Below are 24,117 nucleotides of genomic sequence, written 5' to 3'. Positions count from 1 at the left end.
GTATATAGTTAATTTGCTCGGACTCTTTAAGGAGTAAACTTCTGTTGAACTTAGTCGATAAAGTTTTCGCCTGAAAAACGTAGTCCGTCAAGAAACTGCCTCCTGGCGTTCAGTCTAAAATTCTAATTTCACTTGTAAACTGTCGTGTGGGTTATTCTTTCTTATTTTTTTGCGAGGGGATGGGTGTAATTAGAATTTGCTGTTGTGGAGAAACCCATAAAGGGTACTCTTTAACACGGAAAACGTGAGTACAAAAAGAAAATGGCTTACAGATATTTCCATTTCCTGAATGTTTCCATAATGATGATAACGATCGCTTTAATAGTAGCTAAGAAATCCTTAAATAGCAGAAAAATTGGTTCGTTGACTACATTTTGGCACTTATAGTTAGTATTTCTAGATGCAGCTGAATCTATGAGGTTATATGATGAAGGTGGAGAAGGAACATTTAGCTGGTTAAAAACGTACGACAGAGGAACGTTACAACTGTAAAATATCAAGCAGCTCATGAGATCAATGACCTGCATGGAAAGGTTAGAATTTTGTTTAAAAAAATGGGCAAAAGAAAACTCACCTTTTGTGTGGAGTCAGAAATGCGATACGAGAGCAGAATGCCAAATCAGGAAATGCACCTTAGGTTTGCTGTTGGCACAAGCTGTTTCATTTAGACACGTGATCGAATACATTTGATCTCGATTCGCTTTTGTGAAATTATAAGGATTTCTGAATCGGTTTCCTCAATTCTTAAAATGAGCTTTATCAAAGTTTAAATTTTCCTGTATTTCCAACTGCTCAATTGAGTTTGAACCATTTTTTTCCCACTTGGCCTTTAAGGAGAAATTCACAGAACTCATTAAACGCGTGCGAACTTCTAAGTTATGTCGCGGAAATTGTACTAATAACACAAAGGCCAGTTCTAAGCATGGAGGAAAGCCACGTGCTAAGAGCGGCGTCTAGAATACATAACTATCAATAGTTATCCTTTTTGTATGTCTTTATCTCCTCTTCTTTTGTGGTCCACCTCCAAATGACCTTCTTATCGTCGAAAAAATTTTTTACTGACAGTCTTTTTCTTTCGGTTGCTCCTGATGGACGTGTGTGTTGGTGTAAATGATTTTTAAGTTCATGCAGTCTAATTCCCCGTAACTGAAAGAACCACTTAAATGTTATTTGTGCGATTTTGTGGTGTTGTGAAAAATTGGATTTCAGCTCAAGAAACTCGCAGGTTTGAGCCCGCATTACACCACTTAAAATATTCAGGCTGCGTTTTCCACCTATGGGCACGTTACTAGTACAAGAGAGGTTGACCAACCCTTCTATTCGGACTACAAAGTGGCATGTCTTCAATGATGTCAGTGGCTCACGCTACAGAAAGAAAAAACCCCATCATTCTAGTGTAAAGGACTTAACTTCATCCAATGGAAGTATAGGAGAACGTATATCAAGCAGTTATAACCGACCCTGCTTTAATTTTTTATTATATTATGGGGGTTTTCTGGGCAGTTACACTAATCCTACAACTGCACTGAGAACAGTCTTTTTCGCATAGCTGTAAGCCACTCCACTGAAGTATCAACCTTTATCACTTCTTTTGTTCTTATAAACACTGCGGTGGAAAAATTGGAAAGAGGAAAGGAAGAATTAACTGACAGCTATGATACATAAATCAATTTTCTTCAATTATATTCTCAAGCTTGCACTTTAGGGATTATTGAATGATCGTTTTAAGAGATGGTGTGCCAATCACACCACTTAACATAATTTCTATGGGTGTAAGTGTGAAGTCTGAATTAAAGAGCGTAAGTTTCAGAAAATAGGTGTTTGACTTGCCCAATATAATTAGGGACGATTTATATAAGATGATTAATTAACTGTCTTAATAGTGGAAAGCTCAAAGTATGTACTGGAATTATGTACGACTGGAGAAGTATGATAATTTCCATTTCTGATTAATGACAGTGCAACCCTTTAATAATCTTAGTGCAGAAGGCTCAAAATGCCTTGACGGACAACATTTGTGGATAAATTTTGAAGATCTTTTCGACATCTGAATGCTGTTCTATCCTTTGTGTGTTCAGCTCGCATTGCCTCCTAGAAGAATCGGGTTCACCATCCAGTTAACACTCTCCGTGCTGGATACACTTGTAGTTTCATTTGATGCCGACTGTGGAAAACATTGTATTACTAGATTGTTCAAAGTTCAGCAATAATTTTAAGGCTTACTGATGAACGGCACATAAGTCCTACTGTCTTTCTCCTTCATTCAGTATCCTCATGTGCTTATGCTGAAGATGTAATTATCGAATTGCCATTTCAACTACTTTTGAACAACCACTTCTCCACATTTATCGAAATGTAAAGAGAAAAATTATCGTCACATGTACCTCAATTAAAGAACTGTACTTAGGGCTAAATACAAAAAAACATATTTAGTTCTCTGTGTGTAAAAGAAATCCTGAAGTCTGCAGCCTGGAAGTCGGCACCCAGCCAACGTACAATCATTGTAGATTGGTCATTGAAGCTCACTATCTATTACTCTCCTCTTAGTCTGCTCTTTTCTTTGTAAGAACCAGCATCTGAATCAGTTTTATCTTTTTCTTATCATCTGGTTCCAATTTCCCTCCAGCCGGTTGAGAAATACTTCCAGTCGGGAAGGGGGGGGGAGGTTCATTTTGGAAACCGACCACAGAACGCAAACAAATTACTTTCAGTATATCGACTCCTTATGGTCTCCTCTGTGAAATTCCTAACACAAGCCCTCCTTTCTGTAATGATTCTCACCACAATCACATATCTCAGTATATCCAATTAGCCTGCCCATATTTCTTTTAATTGCCTTTCAGGAAGTTCTTCGTTTCATCGCCTTTATCCAACTCTACTTCATTTGTTACTGCATTCGCAGTATCTCCAATCTCAATTTTTCCAGATTCTGCCATTTGTATACTGTTTCCTTCTCTCTATATTTATCATTTTGATGTTAATTGGTGTTTCTTTTCGTTAAAAAAATACCATCCCGGTTTATCCTGCGCAAAACTGCCTTTTGACTTCTTGCGCCGGTTATTATTCTGCCTCCCTAGTAATTAAGGTTCTCGAGGTCTTTGCATTATGGCATAAACTTCGCCTTATGAATATTAATTTTTTTAAATTATGCGTCATTTTTCAGTTGAGGTTCATCTTTCAAAGTTCTGTTGCAAATCTCTTCTCCAACTGCTGAAGTATGTTCGTCTGAAAAAGCCCAAACTTAATAACACAAATTAATTTTATGCCTTTCATTGTTTGTCTTTATTTTATAGTACATAAATATTATTGCTTGTTTAATATCTACGTTCACAAATATTCTCTTATTTTACACCTTGCGCATCTGGTAAAACTGTATTTCAAATTGGCCAAAGAATTCTTGAATTTAGAGACAATATACTGATATCTCGAGGAATTAGTTGACTCAGAACAAAAAGGAAAAAAAAACACATCTAAAATATCGACATATTTCACTAACTTGAAAGTGGCATTAAGGGCAAGTTACTGCAATGGATAAAGGGATGGTTGAGTGAGAGACGGCAGAGAGTAGTAATAAATGGACACTGCTCTACGTGGACTAATGTTATTAGTGGAGTGCCCCCGGGTTCGGTGCTGGGCCCATTGTTGTTTTGTGTATTTCTCAATGATATCGATGAACGTATATCAGGATTAATGTCCAAGTTTGCAGATGATACAAAGGTTGGCAGGGTTGTTAATGGCAGTAAAGACAGTATGCTACTGCAACAGGATCTAGAAAAGTTGAACAGACTGGCAACTGAGGTTTAACATTGACAAATGCAAAGTACTCCATATGGGTGGCAGTAACCCAAGAGAAACGTTCCAACTGTGTGGTACTACACTCAGGTAGGTGGAGAATGAAAAAGGACTGGGGTAATTGTGCAGACAGATATGACGTTCTCTGACCAGCGCATGGAGTTTTGTCAATGATATATAGGAATTTTGCTAGCAGAGGTGATTGTCTCTTTGTATAAGGCAGTGGTCAGGCCACACCTTGAGTACTGCGTACAGGTCTGGAGGCCTCATTTTAGTAAGGATGTAGAGTTGCTAGAACGAGTACAGAGAAGGGCAACAAGATTCGTGAGAGGAACAAATCGAGGCGCTTACGAAGAAAGGCTTAAGTTCTGCAAAGCGCAGCTTCTGGAGACTAGGCACCTGCAAGTTGATCCTATCGAGGCGTATAAGGCCTTGAATGGTTTGAGCAGACTCAGTGCTGACGGGATACTTTCGCTTGCTCAGATTAAGAACCTCAGGTGGCATAGATTGAAATTGAGGAAAGACAGTTGTAGAATAGATGAGCAGAAGTTTGCCTTTAGCCAGCAGGTAGTCGATTGCTGGAACAGACTTCCAGCTGCTGTTGTGGAAGTTGATATCTTAAATAAATTTAAGGCTGAACTAGACAAACATTTGGAGTGATCGGATGGATGAATTGGGAAGGGTTTTGGCTGATACTGTATAAGATTGCTTTCTTGCATCATATGCCTCAACTAATGCTAATATTGAACATAGTAGTCCTACTAACACTTTGAAGAAAGAAATGTGAAAATATAAAACATATAAGAAGGCTTATTTTATATATAATCTGTTTATATATATGTATTCCACTTAATGTCCATTATTTCACATATTTGATAAATAGAAATCTTTCCTTGTAATTCATTGGCACTCTGTATACTTGAACTGAGGAGAACCGATCAGAAATTTTGAAATAGGGCCCCTTGCCATGTACGTGGCAAGTGGCCCAGTTTATACTACGCCTGAATTGTGAAACTGGCCACTTTTGTTAGCCACAGTCTTTGTGCTTACAAGACGTATTCCATATGTAGATCGCTCAATAATATAATTTCTTCTGAAATGGACTGCGACAAACTGAGTACATTAAAATTAAAACAATACGTAATTTTGACATTAACAATGGACACGCTGATAAATATGGCGAATTTTACTTCAGGATCAAAGCGAGAAAGAGAGGAGAGGACGTTCCAAGCCACCATGTTAGCCTTCGGTCTCATATTGGTTTGGCGCCTTAGATGCTGATGCGCCATAAAACTTCTAATAACCAACCAACAAACCTCATATTGGAAAATTGATATTAGAAAACTGATGCCCTCGCCGAAGAGCTAGCTAAATTACCTATCATTAACTCTACGATAATAAGCGATTGGGAGTGACACCAGGAAAGAAATCCTATATATTTTTGGCCCACTCCGTGGTAACTTAAATCAGTACCAACCCTACCAAATTGTAAAATTCTAATTTGAAGAGTTAGTCAGTGTTTCGAAATCATTCAGATTTAGGTTGTATTATATTTGGGTGAAACGTTCGAAGTAGTCATTGCTGCAAATACTATTTAATCGTTCATTCAAATACGCACGTACGAGAGAAGCACTCCTTAAGGACATGCCCTCATGGATTGCAGAGTTGGCATAATCACCATCCTCGCCAAACTCGGTGGTAAAGAACTGAGTTCGAATCCTGCGTCAATGACACGAAGAATTTTTATAGTCCCTTTTCACAATGTGGAAGCATGGTTTTTTATCCCGGGTTTTTCGTCCAACTAGCAGCAAATCGACCACAGAAAACACGCGCAATTTACAGACATAAGAGTATTCAGCGCAATATGCCCAAAGTTGATGATGCATGTAAGACCCTGCTACAACCTTGGTGACATTTCGCAAGCTGAGCCTGTAAAGTTCACATTTATACCTTCAGGTGATGGAATTTTCATTATCAGAATTTTTTTATGAACATGTAAAAAAATTTCGTTTCAATTTTGTCGAAATTTATTCAGTTTTTCAGTGTCATCACACAAATGCCTGCAAATGCACTCCTAATTGTGTACATAATTTCCAGTTATTCGCTTCCTTCAAACAAAAAGATGGTCCAAAAATTCGGCATTTTTAAAACAAAAAGTCCTGTATAATATGAATGCAAAAATCAAAGTGTGTTTGAATCAGCAGTGCTCAAAAGTTTAGATTCTACTTTAAAATAAAAAATCCATCTCTTGATGCCACAAGAAATTCTCACAACAGACATCACATCCGTCCCCGGAGGCCTTCTTAAAATTTTTCGAATCTGTGGAATATCTTGGAAGTAAAGTGCGCTCAGTTTAAATTGCGAATATCTACCAACAAGTCTCACTGCATTCCTTCATTTCTGGTCTTCCATTGGCATCGTTCACATAAATATTCATATAAAAGAAAGAAGCATTAGGAAAAGACATAGTGCACTGTAATCATAAGGTCTGTATTATCTTCTAAACGGTTATTTATTCACCACTATTAAAATCCTGGAACAGTGGATTTTAATAAGAATATTAATAACGTGTGGTCTTGGTCTAAATTAGAGAATCGATCTTTTGTGGACGACTTCGATGACTTTACAATAGCAATCAGCCGGAATCTGACGCCATTCTCTCTTTGTTTCTGCCATCATTGTAATAGTCAACGCAGCGCTGCCTGAGGTTTTTCTGTAGAATTCTGATGGATGAGAGTACTGTGATATCGGGATCATTTGTGAAATTTCGCTTTCCATAAATCATATGCGCGCAAGCCGCACCTTATGGGGAAGTGGCGTTTGCCGGAAATTCTCTAAACTCATAAGTCAGATCTTGACATTGGTACGACGAGCCTTGCTATTGTGGAACCTCGTGCCACTGTTCCAGATTCCGCGGACGATGGTCAGGGACTGAAAAAAATAAATAAAGTCCTTCTGGAAAGTAATTGTTAGGTTAAGTATGCGTTAAAGACCAAAATAACTAAGGTTATGAGGGTTCAGTATATCGTGTCTGTAATAGCTTGTATTTTTCGATCTGTTTGCCATTTTCTGGAAGAAAAACCCGAGTTTCGGGAAAACCATTGTCTGCGACCAGCTAACTCAGCTACGTTGAGAAAAAAAGTTCTTAAAAACTGACCATGTCGTTTGCGGGAATCAGACTTAGGCCTTTTCTACCTTAGAGTGAGAGGGCTGTGATTATAGCCATTGCGAGGGCATAGAAAGTCATGTTACTGTCTGGGGATGTGATATTGAGTTTTGTATGGGCAGCTTTGGAGTTGATATATCTCTCATCCATACCTGTAATTTTTCTTGATCGAGTCGATCGAGAAAAATTACAACGTTGCTTTTAACGTTGTACCACTCTTGATCGTTCATATTTTCACAAAATCGACCCTTTGAAAGTGATGGTTAAAGGGATTCTTCATTTCCTTTTACTGTTTCACACGGTGTCCCACAAGCTTCACTTTCAGGACCTTTTCTGTTTGTATTATATTTAAACGATTTGTCATTCTTGTTGAAATCTGCCAATATGCAGCAGAAACTGTTCGCAGATGATCTGAAGCTTTACAAAGTTACTGATAGATTCCCTGAAAGCTCCAAACTTCAACCCTGTCTTTATTCTGTTCAATATGAACCACACATTTCTAAATCCTTCGAAATGCAAATAATGATGATTTTTTTTCCTATGCTTAGACCATTTTAGTTCATCAAGACTACAGATATTGATTCGATGATTACCATTCTATACAAGGCACACATATATTGCAATCTTGGGCATATTAAAATTAAATTTATTAGAGTTTTATGTTTTTACAGTTCTTTCGCCATCGATCTGATTACGAAAAGACCTTCTCTTCTTTAGTTTTATCTTTAGCTATCATCAAATCCCTCTTATAGTACCAATTATTAATACAAGGTATCATTCCTATTTACTAGTTCAAATTCCTAATTAAATGAAGAGGGTCCTCTTCTATCAATAAACAAAGACTTGGCTTGATTTCGTTTTCATGTCATAGTAGTGTTCAATTGAATCTGGGATCTTTAAAATCTCTTTGTTTAAGATATTACTTTGTGTATTGATTAAGTTTATAAAGGACATTATTCGGAGTAAATTAATTATAGCATTATTAAAAAGGACACTTTTACATGGAACAGTAAAGAGAAAGAAAGTTCGATTTCTTACTGGCAGCAATGTATGCAGTTCCGAGTTTTCACATTGAGTCAATAAAGGTAACTGATGTCCTCACGAGAAATATCCCTGAGTTAACTGTTTCCTTAAAGCAGCTGTTTGTGGTGGTCGAGATATCCTTCTCAAGTTCCGGCTCAGCATGTCCCAGACACGCATAACAGGAGGCGCGCAAGCGAAACTATCAGTCAATTAATGGACCAAGTGATGTCCTATTGAAATAAATAATTAGGAAACTTTGGGAAAATAGCAATGTATGCAGTTCCGAGTTTTCACATTGAGTCAATAAAGGTAACTGATGTCCTCACGAGAAATATCCCTGAGTTAACTGTTTCCTTAAAGCAGCTGTTTGTGGTGGTCGAGATATCCTTCTCAAGTTCCGGCTCAGCATGTCCCAGACACGCATAACAGGAGGCGCGCAAGCGAAACTATCAGTCAATTAATGGACCAAGTGATGTCCTATTGAAATAAATAATTAGGAAACTTTGGGAAAATAGCAATGTATGCAGTTCCGAGTTTTCACATTGAGTCAATAAAGGTAACTGATGTCCTCACGAGAAATATCCCTGAGTTAACTGTTTCCTTAAAGCAGCTGTTTGTGGTGGTCGAGATATCCTTCTCAAGTTCCGGCTCAGCATGTCCCAGACACGCATAACAGGAGGCGCGCAAGCGAAACTATCAGTCAATTAATGGACCAAGTGATGTCCTATTGAAATAAATAATTAGGAAACTTTGGGAAAATAACAAAAGGAGAGATCTAAGTAAATTTTCAACGTCATGTCGAGCTGTGAGAATACCACGAACATCAGAAGGATATCAAAAGAGACGGTACCAATATCATGATTCTCGGAGTTCGATGTGTATGCGTTTGTTGAATACAAACGAGAACGCTTCTTTCATGAAGGAATCTCCGCACGAGGATCAGTCTTATCGTTGCTTCCGAAACAGACCCTTGACTCATCACCAAAGACAATCCGTCGCCATTCTTCATTCTAGTTGGCTGCATCTGCACCAGTGAGGTCGCTGTACACTGTGGTGAGAGGAAGTTTCCATAGCGCGAAACTTCTGTGCCACTGCCTCTTTCAGTCATTTACTGACGACTTTTCTTGACACCGAATGATCCAAAGATCATTCATCATCATTTATCTTCTTTGAAAGGAAAATATGTTTGCCACAGTCTTGCGGCGAATTATCTTCAGGCTCTGATATTTGATTAATGCAGAGCTTGGAAGCTTGTTCTTGCGCCTTTTTTTTGTCTGTTTCCAGCCTAGTCTCTTAAATCATTGATATAAATCATCACGCTGTATTTAAATCCAAATTTTAAAACAGTTCCTTTAATCGCTTTAGGATAACGTTTTCTGACACTGAATATATACCATTCATCATTGAAATCGTCCCACCTAAAAGAAATGGATGATTTGATCTCGTAAACAGGTGACAGCGACCGACGTCGCGGTAGGGTGTCGAGCTGTACTTCTTGCACTTGTTCTGCAAGTTTGGCAACGTTAGACGATTGAGAGGCGAAAGTCATTGAAAATCCCATCATATTCCTAATGTTGATGGGCGACTAATCGAGTGAACATTTAGGTCAAGGAAGTATGTCCACATCGCTTAGGCACTGTCGGGATATGAGAGCCCGATATGTCGGGCTTTGTTCTGCCGAAAAATGTCATGGTTTCACTAGAATATCTTGCCGTCAACGTGTTATCAATAGAGGTGAACGGCTCTTCAAGTGATGGCTCTCCATGCCATGAGTTTTCGTGTTGCCCCAGTGTGCCACTTCCTGATGCGCTGCTCCTGTCCTTGGTGTGTTTTCAGACGCTTATGTGGCTGTCAGAAGACAGAAACAAGATTCGTCACTAACAACAGCACGATACTATTCTTGTCTTCAAGCACCTCTTCTTGCAGTCTTCTGCTGATCGCGCTCTCTGACGCAGGCCCAGATAGGGATAACGTTTACGATGTTGGAAATGTGTAAAATTGAAAAATCCTGTTTCCTGTCCTGTCTATACTTCTGTTTTGATCTTCTTCCGATGCCCCTAGAGCCCTGGTGACTTGTCCGAATACCTTTCTGTACCCATTGATGCTAACAGTGCGTTTGGTCATCACGAACGGTGGTATGCCGTGTCGAACTTCCAGTTTCTATAAACTGGACCCGACTCCTCGAACAGTCCATCAGCTGCAAATAACGTTTCGATTTGCGTGGCAAAGGCATTGCACACCCTTACAGGGTCACTTACTCACCATTTTGTGGTGAATGAACTGCTTGTGTTCTCTTTTTTAGTTTCTTCATATCCTAAGTCAGGGATCCGTTGCACCAATTGTTTTACTCCTGAAAATCGACATTTTCAGGAGTAAAACAGTGGAACGGTCGGAGATGACAAATGATCAGCGATTAGGATCATTTCCCGGGTAATGTCCGATATGTGAAATTTAGCAATTGGAGTCCGCGCAATAAATGTTGACAGCAATCTTGGACTGGAGCAGAAATATCATAGCATTTCAGAGACACACCTTCATCAAATAGCCATTGTTCAAAGATTACAGAAATTTCCTGCTAAAATCTCATTCATTTCTGTCTGACAAAAAGTAACTACTGTAGAGCGCAAACTCCAGAAACAAGTTGAAACATGAAAATATCATTAGGAAAGATCATATAGGTCTGCGAATAATCATTGATTTCATGTTACTTCCTTTAAATAAACCACTTACAATACTGTTAATAAACATGTCTACTTTTTAACTGAATCGCTTTTTGATGAAGATCACTTTTTTTAGAGATTTTATTTTGTTATTCATAATATTTTTTATTTATTTTGTAATTTTCATAATATGACTGAGTTAGTCGGCATCAGGTGAGGGTTGCATGGTTTATTTATCACGGAATCTCGGGTTTTCTTTCAGAAAACAAAAAATGCACCATAGATCATATGCAATATACAGACAATATATACGGCGCAATATAGCTTTAGTTACTGATGCGCCTAAAACCTTACTACTGCAACTAGAACCCGTTATGCTGGCACAGACTTTCCCTGAGAGAATTTCATTAGATCGTATTGTATCCTCAGCCGAGCACCTCCGTTGCTTCTTCCACCCGTGCTTTTGTCGCGCATCTCTGCTGAGCCGGAAACACCTGCTCCAGATGGGATCTGGCAGGCCGCAATCTTCTTTGGCCTGTCTTGCGTCTTGTAGGTATACATGCAAACAGTTACTACAACTCTGGATACCACCAACTTTCACGCTATTTGACCAGCTGACCCGGCCCCAGTATTACCGGGTCGGATCATTCATTGATATTCCTCTTGGAAATCTGTCTTGGACCCTTTCTTTTAACAGACCTGGAATTCGTCTTTCTGGTTGGGATATTATATGTCAGCACTCCCTGACCTTCTACCAGACTGTACGTAGGGTATTTTGTGTAAATAATGTTTACTCATGAAGACCAGCAGTGAAGCTCTTGCTGACCCAGGGTCTGTTCTGGGTGGAATGGCCGGTTGGGGACTTTATTCCCCATATTACACACTCCCTTCTATCTGTTCTTCTGTCCACACCATCATGCTGACGGAAAACTACCTTTCGTGGAATTCTTCACTCTGCTCGCAGTTCCTTGGTGATTTTGGATCCCTTCCAGAGTAGGATGTTTATTGATCGTTCTTTGACTACTGTGACTTTCTCTGACTGCCATCCTTTTATTTTTATTGACACCCTAACCCTCCTTTCTTCAGGACCTCCATCTACTTTAGATTCAAACTCCGGACTTCCAGGGTGATCCCTTCCCTCTCTCATGATCCTCTATACCTTATCTGTTCTTCTCTATCCTATGTTTTTTTTTTTCTTTTCGTTAGGTCATATCTGCTCTTATCCTGATGAGAACAGGGCCAGCCTCGTGAAAGTTCCTCTGCAGTCCTGGTCCTGCTTCTCGTGCTGTTGATGGATGCTGGGCAGTACCATCCTTGATAATCGCGCTTCTCACTAAGTGGCCAGATGAACAACACAAACAAGCGAACAACACCAAACTCACTGTACACAACACGTCCTGCATCTTCGCTGCGCCACCAAGTTCGGGTTTGTAAGAAACCTCTTAACAAACACAATGTGCACTGTGTCCGCCAGTTAATCAGCGGAGTTCCAATCTCATACTGCAATGCACACGCGATTGCTAGAGAGTACCTTAAAATGTCTCGTTGGCCATTGATACAGGCAAACATTAACAACGGTTTTGCTGATTTCGATTGAGTTTTAGCAATGCGTTGGCATGTGATACAATATCAGTAGCAGCTTGCGGATTCGCAATGCCTTTCATTGCCGTTGAAGTGGTGTGAGTCATCACTTAGTGTCGACATCTGGAGTGCAGTCCGTTGCGGCTTAGTCATCACCATACATCGCTGTATGCTACTTGTTCGGAGAGGTCTGGGTTGATTCCGTACAAGACTAAACTCTGAAAGCCCCGTCATTAAATACTGCGGTTAACCGATCTCAAGAGGCAGGAGTAGGGTTATTCCTCGTGAGCTGTTACGAGTTTTTCATCCCTTACAACATGTAAATCGGCCGTGAATGAGCACTTCTACACACCCACCCACCCACCTATATATACAATGATTGATCACTGAATTATGACCACCTACCTAATACCGTGTTGGTCCACCGTTCACGCAGATAATAGCCGCTGTTCGTCTAGGCAATGACTGCGCTAGATGTCTGAAGACTTCCATGGGAGATCTCCAGCCATTCTGCCTGAAAGGCTTTGTTGGAATAGGAGATGGTTGCATGTCCATATGCCTCACTTCCCTTTTCAAAACATTCCATAGTTGTTCAGTTGGATTGAGGTCAGGCAACTTTGGAGGCCAATCAAGATGGGTGATAACTTCGCTGTGTCCCTCGAATCACTCGTGCACAGTGCTGATCCAATAACACGGCGCATTAACGTCTTGGAAGACCCTGTTTCTGTCCGGGAAAAAAAGGCCACATGGCAGAGTGCACTTCATCTCCTTAGAACTTCCGGTGAAAACAACATTTTTTTTTTTTTTAAATTTATTGTACTAGGCGTTCCCTGCCAAAAGCTGACATCCCAGCCATATCATACAATGCCGTACTTAGAGACAAGAATACATGAGTCCGCCTATACATAAATACACATAACACAGATCCAGTTAGTCCCGTCCAGTAAAAGACGCTCAGGAACTACAGTTCTATTACATAGGCGCTCAGTAAAATGCCATCAGTCCATCAATAAAAAAAAAGTATACATTGATGAAATTTAGACTTAACGAAGGTGGAACCAGAAAGAAGAATCAACAGAACAAGATACAGTTCGCAGATATAACACCATACTCATATCTGGCCATTTTCCCACAGCGTTCTGTATTGACACTGTGTACCATGGCGGAGTTGAACTAACGTTTAAATGTCGCCGTACGTAAGACACAACACATATCCAGACCTCCCCAGTGAAACCTTGACCCATACGCACCAGGGATACTAGTTCTTGCCAGAAAAAAAAAAAAAAAAACATGCCACCATACAACCACAGCCACCTGCCTGGATAGTGAGAACTATACACGACGGGTCCACGGCCCCGTGTTCACGAAAGCGTCCGTCGGTGTTTTTGTACGAGGTGTTGCGACTCATCCGATCAGTACACGCGTTTCCAGAGCGTCGTTAACACCATAACATTGGCCGTCGACATTGATCAGAGGTAAGGAGTGGATTTCCGTTGAGCTCTTCTGCTGTGGAACCCCACAGCAGACGAGCAATGTTCGTTTGGGACATTGTTCTTGCATTCGCCATATTGAATACAATATGGGGAATTCAAGAATCTGCATTGTATGTCAGCCGTTGAAAAGTGACTTGCCGTTGAGCCCGTCAATGCGTTGAACCTTTCGTTTACCTCGAACATCCATCTTGCAGAATTCTTTGTAGTTCCTTTGGCGGGGAACGGATTGATCCATTCGACCCCATTCTTTGTACTCCTTAACCACAGTGTATCGTGAGCAACCGATAAGACGTGCCATTTCCGATATGGAAGCACCCAACGCACGAGCTCCTGAAACCATGCCCATTTGAAATTCCGTGATATCTTTACTACGTCCCATAATGCTACTTCATCACTTTGTCTTGCGTGACGAGATGCAAATAATCTTCTGTTCTAGAGTAGGAAGCTGTTCGGCTTTTTATACTGTGAGCTACACAGTATAGTTCAATGGGGTGGTCATAATTTAGTGGTTATTGAGTATATACGTACGGTTATAAGCCTTACATATAAATTGTGTAGAGAAGTGTTAAAACGGTTTGAAAGACAGTGGGTAGAATTTTTTTTACGCGTACACTGATGAGACACAGATCCAGAAACATCTCAGAAGAAAGTTCACGCTCACAGCACGTAATTTAAGTCCTTTGCAACTACCAGACATGTCAGAACTTGTAACTGCGTCAGCATAATCTAGGGCATACACTGCTCTGCCATGTCGCGAATAAAATTACCAGCTTGTTTGTGGGATGAGTTGAATTTGCGAATTTAAGACAGTACTCTTAGGAAACCTGTAAAATGAAGTGCAATAATACCAAAAAACATTTGGGTGAATTCTAGATAAAAAAGTTTGACTTTTTAATGTTGATCATAAGAAAATAGAAGATTTTTTTCTTTTTTTTTTTTCTTACTTCTGGGAATGGGAATATTTCATCATTAAGATTGCGAAGTAGATATTAATTGGGAAAGGTAACTCTGAGGTCAGTCCTACTGTGTTGGAAATGGAAACTACGCGAGAGAATTATAAGGCGTCTTTAATTAATAAAGCCTCTTGAGATGAATCTGTAATGCTGTGAAAGAGAACCGGATCATGCATTAAAGATCAGGTTGGTAATCTGATCAAATTCATCCTAGCAGGCGTTTCTGATGAAAGAAATGGAACTCGGTAGCCGGATGTACAGATCCAAGAATTGTAGCGCAGTTAGAATTTAACTAATTTCAGTGTACTAGACTTTGAAAGAAAATACTGCAGGAATATTATGCCAGATGATTTAATTTTATTTTATTCTATTAGAAATTATAATCAGCGTCAGACGTAAGTTTCCAAATACCTTAACGTAATCTAAATAATGTAGGTGCAGATGTTGGTTAGTCTCGAAAGGTGTTCATAAATTAAAAAAATAAATAAAAAATAACATTTAAAGTGATTTCTGTGGAGTTCCGGTTTTTTTTAATGAAAAGCGCAAAAGGTTAATGAACTTTGTAGCACTTTGAACAGTACGGAACAGACAGAAGACTAAGAAGCCAAAAGGACATAGTGACGCTGCACCTGATCTCTAAAAGACTGCTTTTCAGGAATAAATATGATGGTAGTTGTTGTTATTGGATTTTTGGAACATTAGCGATTAAGGTTATATTGCTTCGTGCGTGTTCTGTGGTCGATTTTCTGTTTGTTGGACGAAAAACCCGAGTTTCCGGGAATAAAAACCATGCTACCCTCACCTGAGACCGACTAACTCAGCCACGTTGTGAAAAAGGCCATAAAAATTTCTCTCGTCATTGACAGGACTCGAACCCCGGTGTAGAGAGGACGGTGATTGTACCAACTGTGCTACTCGCGAGGGCAAATAAATATGGAGTTTGGAATTGAACTGATTGGTGTTGTTGTTATTTGGTTTTTAGGAGCATTAGCAACTAAGGCCATATTGCTCCGGGGATATGCGGTGGTCATTCCCTGACCTTTCCGCATCCTCCGTATTTGGTGGTCACGGGCTCGAACCCCGGTCTAATCAAGAAGCGTGTGCTACGCACTGCTGCTCCTTCCCACCTGGCCACGGAGGCGCCCTGATTGTTGCGCGTTGATTTCTGCACTCCTTCTCTTGGATGTAGAATAAACTTGAAAAAGTATGGATCCCAGTTCAATAAAACTACGTTTTCGGATGCATCGGTGGAAAAGGCATGGAGTAGAAAATTTGCCTGTCAGATCAGGATTGGATTGATTCAGCAAGAGAGTGGTAAACGATTGATCTTCAACTTCATTTCCGAAAAAATCCAGGATTTTTAGGAAGGTTTTTGGCCAGGTACTAATGGGTCCGGTTGGAATACGACATTTATACAGAATATAAGGAATTTCTAAACACAATCTTGGGAGCCAAAGAGAAAACCAGAAATTCTAGATGGTGAGCTAAAGGAGGAATATTGAATTTAAACGGCAGTATTGTTGAGAATGCTAAAAAAATGTTGAAACAGGAAAGTTCAGATTTAACTTAATTTTTGACGAAAGATGGTTGCAGATAATGAAGATGTCACTAATTCTGGAGGCAAGGCAGCGAACGAAAGCATGGATCAAGTTTCTGTGGAACGTTTAATCTTTCCATCTGTCGAAGTCCGGGCAGCACAATAGCTATAATCACCGCCTTCCTCACACTAGAAAATGTATGGGTTTAAATCCAGTTGACGATGCGAGAAACTTTTCTGGTCTTTTTTTCACTCGGTTTCGAAGTTGAAGGGCGACCAGAGCGAGGATCATCTTCGATGGAAAAGAGGCCTTCTTTAAACTGTGGAACCACCTGGAAAATCGTTGAACGACACATATCGCCTTCTCTGAAAGCTATTTTTAATGTTTCGTGAGTTTTTTTCCCTAATTTGAAACAAAGTTTGATGCCCCTAGAAGAGCAAAGAATTGCTCAAGAGCAGTGTGGATGCCTTGGCTCGGGACAGTGAAGAGCGAACGGCCGAAGGCAAATGTAATACAGATCAGGGCCTTATGTATCAATTGAATGTGGTTTTCATTCAGATCTGAGTGTAATTAGATATAATGGAGATGATTATTAGTGTAAAGGCTCTTCTTGATTTCTCCTTTCAAGGCAGAATAAAGGAAATCTGCATCAAGGTTGTTACAGGTAACATCTGAAGATATTGCTTTAATGAAAAGAAAACATGATACAAAGAAAGTTGCTGATAAATTTTGCCAATAAATTTGTGTCTTCTTGTGTGCCTCAAGGGACACACACACATTTAAATTCTTAAAGGACAAGAACATCACAGATTCTGAAGAATGGAGATTCTTCAGATTCTGTGATGTTCTTATTGATTCTAAGACAGAACAATCGAATTACTGAGGACTATTATAAATGAAATTACTCTGACCCACAATGTCTAAATTTTGGAAATTGGATCCAATTCCAACAACGCAAAACCCGACGAGGGTCTCATGGAAACTCCAACGTTTTCTTCCTGCAAACATCACACCGAACGAAGAAAACACAGATGTAGTATGCAGACTCATCGCAGCCTTAGTTGCCTTGGCGCTTTTCGCCTGAAACGACTACTTGTATAGCATATCCGAGCAGATGCTTTATCTTCGGCGTTTTCTCTCCCAGTTTTAAACTTATTTTGTCCTGGACGCAGTTGACGTGTAAGCAGACATCTAATTCAACATTGGCTCGAGCCACCGTGGGCTGCACTTAGCCGTAACTGCCTTTCTTAGCGAACAGGTATAGGCCATTTCGAAGACGAGCCAATTAATTAATTAAGATTGCAGTTATCTTTTCTCTGAGGCTAGTTAACCTGTTATTAGTTGAATGACTTCCTCCAACTTCAAGCCAACATTTAATTGTTTATCCGCGAGTGGCTGACACTTTCTGATTCCTAATTAGTTAGTCTCAAGTGAGTGTTAGGCTGTTCATTTGGGCATCTACGCTCTTCTTAATTAGCCTGCTGGGATGGAGTAGTTCGGATTGTTTAACTTTCCAAGGCTCGCTCTCTAATTTCTCTTAAAGTTTCTCCTATTTCCCCCTCCTTTTCTCGTTGTTTTTCCAGAAAAAGAGCGCTATTAAGCATCGACTGGATTCATAACTTAAAAGAAAATACCACGGCCAAAAGGACATTTGCTTCATACGTGGCCTGCAGTGCAGTCCGATGAAATGCATCTTCTCCTACGTTTCTAAGTTATTCCCAACTTGTCTGAATGTCGACTGTCCCTATAACCACACTGCCTGCATTGTCACGTACCGAAGATGTACTTCATAAACCAGAGGGACCTGGACAGTAAATGAGATGCAAACGAACCCTTCCAGATCGACTTAGATTTAAGATAGTAACGAAGTTATTACTGAGAGTTTCCTTTAGTTTACAGCCAAGAAATTTTAATGTAACAGCGAGATCTCAAATTGCGAGGGAGGTCATAAGGGTGGAGAGATTTTTATACTTCTTGCCTTGGACTGGAAAATTAGAAAGCCTTTGCTAAATGAGCCTTTCTGCTTATCACGATTCCATTTCCCTTTCGTAAATGTACCTTCAAAACCATTTTAGATTTCATATCATGCAGTTCGGTCTTTCCAAATCCTTCTATTAGAACGCAGTCAGGAGTGGACTTAACTTTTGTTGGAGAGAGACGGAGTTCTATCCAGGAATCTTATTAGAGTCAGTTTGGTGTGAAATACACAGTTGCATTTATTATTCGCAGAAAATCGAGTTTTAAAAACAGCCACCGGTTTAAGATTTCTTGTTTACAAATTAATTTTGAAATGTAATGGCGTGCAGAAAGTTTAATAACAAGTTTATACAATTTTATATTTGTTATTAAACATACAATTTTATCATACAATATCATAAATGAATCTTCAGATACGCACAAAATTTACTGTCGTATGAGTCCTTGATATAGGACGACTTATGAGAATGCTGGTCTGTGTGTGCGTTAAACGCAAAAGTAACTAAGGATATGATGCGTCAATATATTATGTGTGTAGCAGCGTGTGATTTTAATTCGGTTTGCTGAACACCAAATCCGAGTTTCCAGAAGACGAAAACAATTCATCTGTATCTTGAGACCGACTAACTCGGCTACGTGTGAAAAAAAGTCCATAAAAATTCCTTGCATCATTGACAGGATTCGGACTCGGGTAGTTTCCACTTGGTGTGAGAGGGTGCTGATTATTTTATTTCGGTTAAAGTATACACGAACTAGTTAACCCGTTTGTTTGCTGTGTATTAGCAAAGGATAAAATTAAAATACAACCAAAAATACAATAATAAAACAACGTAATGAAGGATGATAGAATAATAAATTCAAAAGCCCATGGAACTGACATAACTAGTGGAAGTTTTAGAGCAGCATTTAAGCAACAGAAAACAATTAATAATAGCTTATGGTGCAAAGTCAAGTGTGCGATGTTCTGGTCTGCATGAATTTGTGATTATCAGAAAGAATTCTCTGAAGTCTGCAGTCAAATCCAACTTTGGTTCATTAGCAAGGGCCCTTGCTCGGACAAAGAAGCCTGCGCCGAAGTGTCACGTTGAGACCTGTCTATAGGAAGAATAAGCTTTGCTGCCTTGTGAGAGCCTCTAGCATGTAGCGAGAGGCACTGAAGGAGATTTGGCACCATAATCTGTACAGTGAAGATCTGATGTAGCAGTTTGAGATCTTGTAAAGTTCTACTAATTTTGAGAGACTCCAAACTGAAATTGTTGCATACCTATTTGTAGAAGATCCGATGACAGAACATCGGTCCACTATTAGTAAGACAATTGATAAAACACCTTTAAACTTCTTCCATCTGCTTGCTTTTTCACCTTGTCTGCATGAATAGATTTGTGCTGATCAACTTGCACAATGGGTTAAGATTGAGCTCTTACTGTATTGTCGAACAATCCAGCACGTAGTTCTAACTCCTCGACTCTAGTTTTAAGTCTTTCATTATCTATAACAAGGTGCAGTAGATATGGTCTCCACATCAATCAACTTATCTAGGACAAAATTCGAAGCAGCCTTTTGGTAATCTTGGTGGATTCACTAGTCATGTAATCTACAATTTGCTTCTTAAGTCTGGTCATTAACTCATATAGGCTTGATACATCGTAACATTTACTTCTTTGTTCATCGATATTGCTAACCACAGTGTCACACTCTCTGACAGTTATACCCACACTCTTTCTTTCAGAGTCGCTATAAAACTGTCTATTTCCACATTAAAATCAACAGCCTGAAAATCAAATCTGAAAAATCAGAAAGCTTAGCCCCAGGAGGAATTTCAAAATCATCTATATCACCCTCAATAATCTGAGCTCCTTGTTCACTAAAATTACTATCTCTGACTTCAATTGCATCCTGCAAAGCATTAACATTACTTTTAACATCAGCCCTCGTAGTGGCACTTGTAGAAACACTTGCACTAGCTCCTTCAGTAACCACTTTAGCAGCATGCATTACACTACCTTTAGTTGATTTTCCATCTAATATCTTTTTCACTGAGTCACCCTGTAACCTTGGAACTCTAGCTGAAAGGGGGGGGGGGAAAGCTCCCAAATCCACTTCTAACATTTTTCTTGGTACTATGTTTACTCTCCATGGTTCTATATGAAAGCACGAGAACCCAATAGCAATTAAAACGAAATCATTGAAATCAACAAGGCTGCTTTCCAATCTCCAGAGGTAATTATATCACCAATTAGCATATCCTTCTAACTTGTAAAAAAAAGTAAACTACAACTCCTCACTAATAAGCTCAAAATTGTAAGGGACTCAACACCAACACATGTATTAACCAACTCACTTCATTAGTCAAAGAAGGGCAGTGACCGTTTAACCATAGCAATAACTTCCCCCAATGCCACATTCCTCCAGTTTCTACTACAGTCATATATGTGATAGAGTATCAAAAGCTTTACTGAAATCTAAGAAGATGTCAAAATTATTCTTTGCATCCCGTTCCTTTATGACAACCTCATAGTTGCTAAAATTAAATTTGTGTTGCTTAATCAGTACTTCAAACGTGTTAAATTTATTTACAGTTCTCCTAGAAGAAGTGTATAAGCAACTAAATGCGCGCTTATGTGTTTTTATTAACTTATGCCCACATAACTGCTAGTCTCATGTGCACTCTCACCAGGTCGTGCAATCCTTCCCTGTTATTCATATTATTTCATGTCTCCACCCCATTAGAAGCAAGCAGTGGAAGAATTGTACACTTGTACCTCTGATTATGGGCATCGTTAAGTTATTAGTCTCTGTACTCCCCAAAACTAACCTTTTCCCAACCCTCCTACCATTGCCTCGACAGCAATATTCTCGCACCTCTCTCTTAAAGAGTATTCCATCTCTATGAAAACAGTCCAGTCTGTTAACAAATACCAGCCATGCTGAGGTAAAACCCTACCTCTTGAGCTTTACACGATCCTTCCAAGGCCGAACTGATTGTCAATGCTCTGATTATTAACTCCTTCCTATAGTCTTGAAGAGTAGAATGGGAAAATGAGGATTCCTGGAAATGTATTTGTATCTTTTAATAATGGCTTACCTGTTTGCTCATTCGACGAACCACAGAAGTGCCTGTTCCACATTCCATTGAAGATGAAGTGACATCCTTCTTAGGACAAGCTGATGAGAGAAAGTGGAAGAGAGCAATATTACTCGCATTTACTGTGAGCTCATTGTTGGACAATAGAATTTGTTTCCAAAATTTCCATTGCCCAGTGAACAATGGAGTTTATTTTTTGTTGAAGTCGAATAGCGTCAGACACATTGTTCACAGCCCTGAAAATTTGGACATCCGCGTAGACCAAGATCTGAACTTAATTATAGTTTAACCACTGCGCTACCGTGAGGGCCGATATGTTGTGTTCCTTTACCAGAGTGATGGCGTAGACATGAGCACCGGCTGACGGAAATGTGTCAGAAACAGGTATGGAGTGGCCAGCAGCGATTTAGTTGGCCACTCATTCCAAAACATTATCCTGAAAACTATCTAAAAATGAATTCAGATCGTACTGGAAAGCCTCACATTGGACTGAAGAATCTTCCCGATACGTTTTAAGAAGTCGAGATGCCTCCCATCAAGGATGCCAAGATCGGTGCGACCGTATATTTACGATACTTTCCCAGACCTTGAGATCCTGGCATAATAGCGGACCTCTCCCCGAAGTTATGATGGGGGGGAACATTCTGTGCTTTCTCTAGATAAGAACATGTCGAGAATCACTTTCAAGACTAACTCCCGGATCACCTAAAGAGGACATTTTTCCATTTGGTTTTCACCAACTCAGACAGGCTCTCTTGTCTGAAAGAGTGGAATGAGGTCGTTTCCATAAGATTGAAATTATCATTCATGATACTTTTTGGAGTCTGGCTACCTTGGCTTGCGACTGCCTGCCATCATCTTGATAATGGCCATCCACTGCTTGGAATAAGGTGTACGCTGCATTCTACATAAAGAAAAAATCTAACAAGATGCTGTACTGCATCTTTTTTCTACTGAAATTTACAAATTGTAAAATTTGTAAATTTCTCTTTTAGCGTGAATATTCACAGTCCACTTGATTGGCAAATTTGGAACCTTTTACAATCGTATTCCGACGCCAGACGATGTTGAAAATTTAGGAAATTACGTAAAAAAAGGAATAAAATATGAGTGTCGCTTAAATTTTGGATACACGTGTACATACGAAGCGACTGTTCGAAATGAAACACTCAAGAGTGTAGGCTCTGTATTCCAAAAGATTTCTGTTTTCTGCTAAGCACATTTTACAGTTCATTGGATTCAGTAATTTCGAAGCCCAAAGGGGCTGAACGAATCCGGTTGAGTGAAGATTTGGAATTTACGTTGAATGTCGCTACATGCTGTCAGAGAACAGAAATCAGTTCACAGTACATGGAGAATATGATTAGAAAATAAACTGACGAACAAACAGGAAAGCAGAGGGGGGGGGGGGTTCTGTTTCTACCAAATCTTATGCGGAATGATTCTTTTCTTCCTCTCCCTTTCCGTTGGTGATCTGCCCCAGAGCATCACGCGAAACTTGCATGACTCCCGCATGACTAGCTTTTGGCTACTCACCTCGTATTGCTTCTCGCTCTACCAATATCACTAACTTAATCCTCAGGTGTCTTTCGCAGGCCGCGTTTCTCTTTCTTGTCGATTTGTAGAAGGGGTCGAGATGATGCCGTGCCATCACGTTACACACTCTCTCTCGCTGAGAAATACAAAAAGTTTATATCCCTGGCATGTGTTCTTTGTTTGGAAATGTCAGAGGACACACACACAGGAAATATTTTGGCGTTCTGTTTTCTTTCCCATGCATGATACTTACCTTAATATGTCTTTCGTATAATATCGCGTGGAGGCAAGATTCCGTCGTGGAAACTGACTGCATTCTTCGAAGTTTACTGCTTGTCGACGTGTGCGAAATAAACTTTGTTTTTTTCGAAGAAAACAAAGTAAAAAGTGCCGAGAAATAAAACTTTTATTTGTAAACTAAAGTTATGGGCACACTTTGATTATACTGTCTGGAATCGAAGGGTGGAAAAAAAGCTGCTTCCATCTCTTGAGCCAATATTAAAAAAAATAGCCGAATCTCACGATGATTATCCCTGAACGGCAATAACATCCCCATTTCAACTCTCTTCTCCCTTCTTTTTAATATTTGTTTTGTGAGAATCGACATAATCTTCTATGACCATTGAGTTTTCAAGCAAAAGGAACAATACTTCCATTAAACCTCTTGAAACTCTACACATGCTAAAGAACTCATATGGAAATCCAGAAGGATTTCCGAAGTGATCCTTGATCACTTTAGAGAGTAGATTCAAAACCCGATGAACACAACTCTAAAGGATTTAAACCCAATAAACACAACTCTACCTCCACAGTGAGACCAACTACGCGAAGAACAGTCTCGAACTCATCGACCAATTTCTCAACTTCTTTTTAATGGTAAAATTGCCCACCCTCTGCCCTGTTCGTCATATAACTCTGTTATTGGATTGGATTAGATCAGAATGAATTATTAACTAAGAAAGGAGGTCTAGAATTTCACTTTAAGAGAAGTTCTACATCTTGTATTAAAGATATTAATGTTAGTTTTAGATAATAAAGTACAGAAAACCAGATTATAGTGCTGCTTTCTTACAAGTACGCCAAAAGTAATATTTCAAGGCTAGAGCAGACTGGAATGAATCGTTTTTAACGCTGTCAGATCCACAGTCGTGGCTATAAAACTGCCACAGAGAAGCCCTGCAAGTTGCTGTCTATAATTGATTTTGTGCGGTGCGGAGTGATCTGCTAATTGCCATAATTACTTAGAGAAACTACGGGACAATAGCGGAATGAGGACTCGTAATGTTTGAATTCTTACTGCTGGGGAGGGATGT

The 24,117-nt window shown here is 39.6% G+C and overlaps 1 protein-coding gene across 4 annotated transcripts in view; it reads left to right on the top strand.

Annotated features, from left to right (window-relative positions):
• LOC150081721 (cell adhesion molecule Dscam2-like) overlaps window positions 1-24,117 on the top strand; it is a 285,694-nt gene that overhangs the window by 217 nt on the left and 261,360 nt on the right. The window lies entirely within an intron of this gene.

Source organism: Mastigoproctus giganteus, chromosome 8, assembly GCF_048544385.1.
Source record: "Mastigoproctus giganteus isolate SK-2022 chromosome 8, ASM4854438v1, whole genome shotgun sequence".
Classification (NCBI taxonomy): Eukaryota; Metazoa; Arthropoda; class Arachnida; order Uropygi; family Thelyphonidae; genus Mastigoproctus; species Mastigoproctus giganteus.
This window is presented reverse-complemented; position numbering and strand designations above follow the sequence as displayed.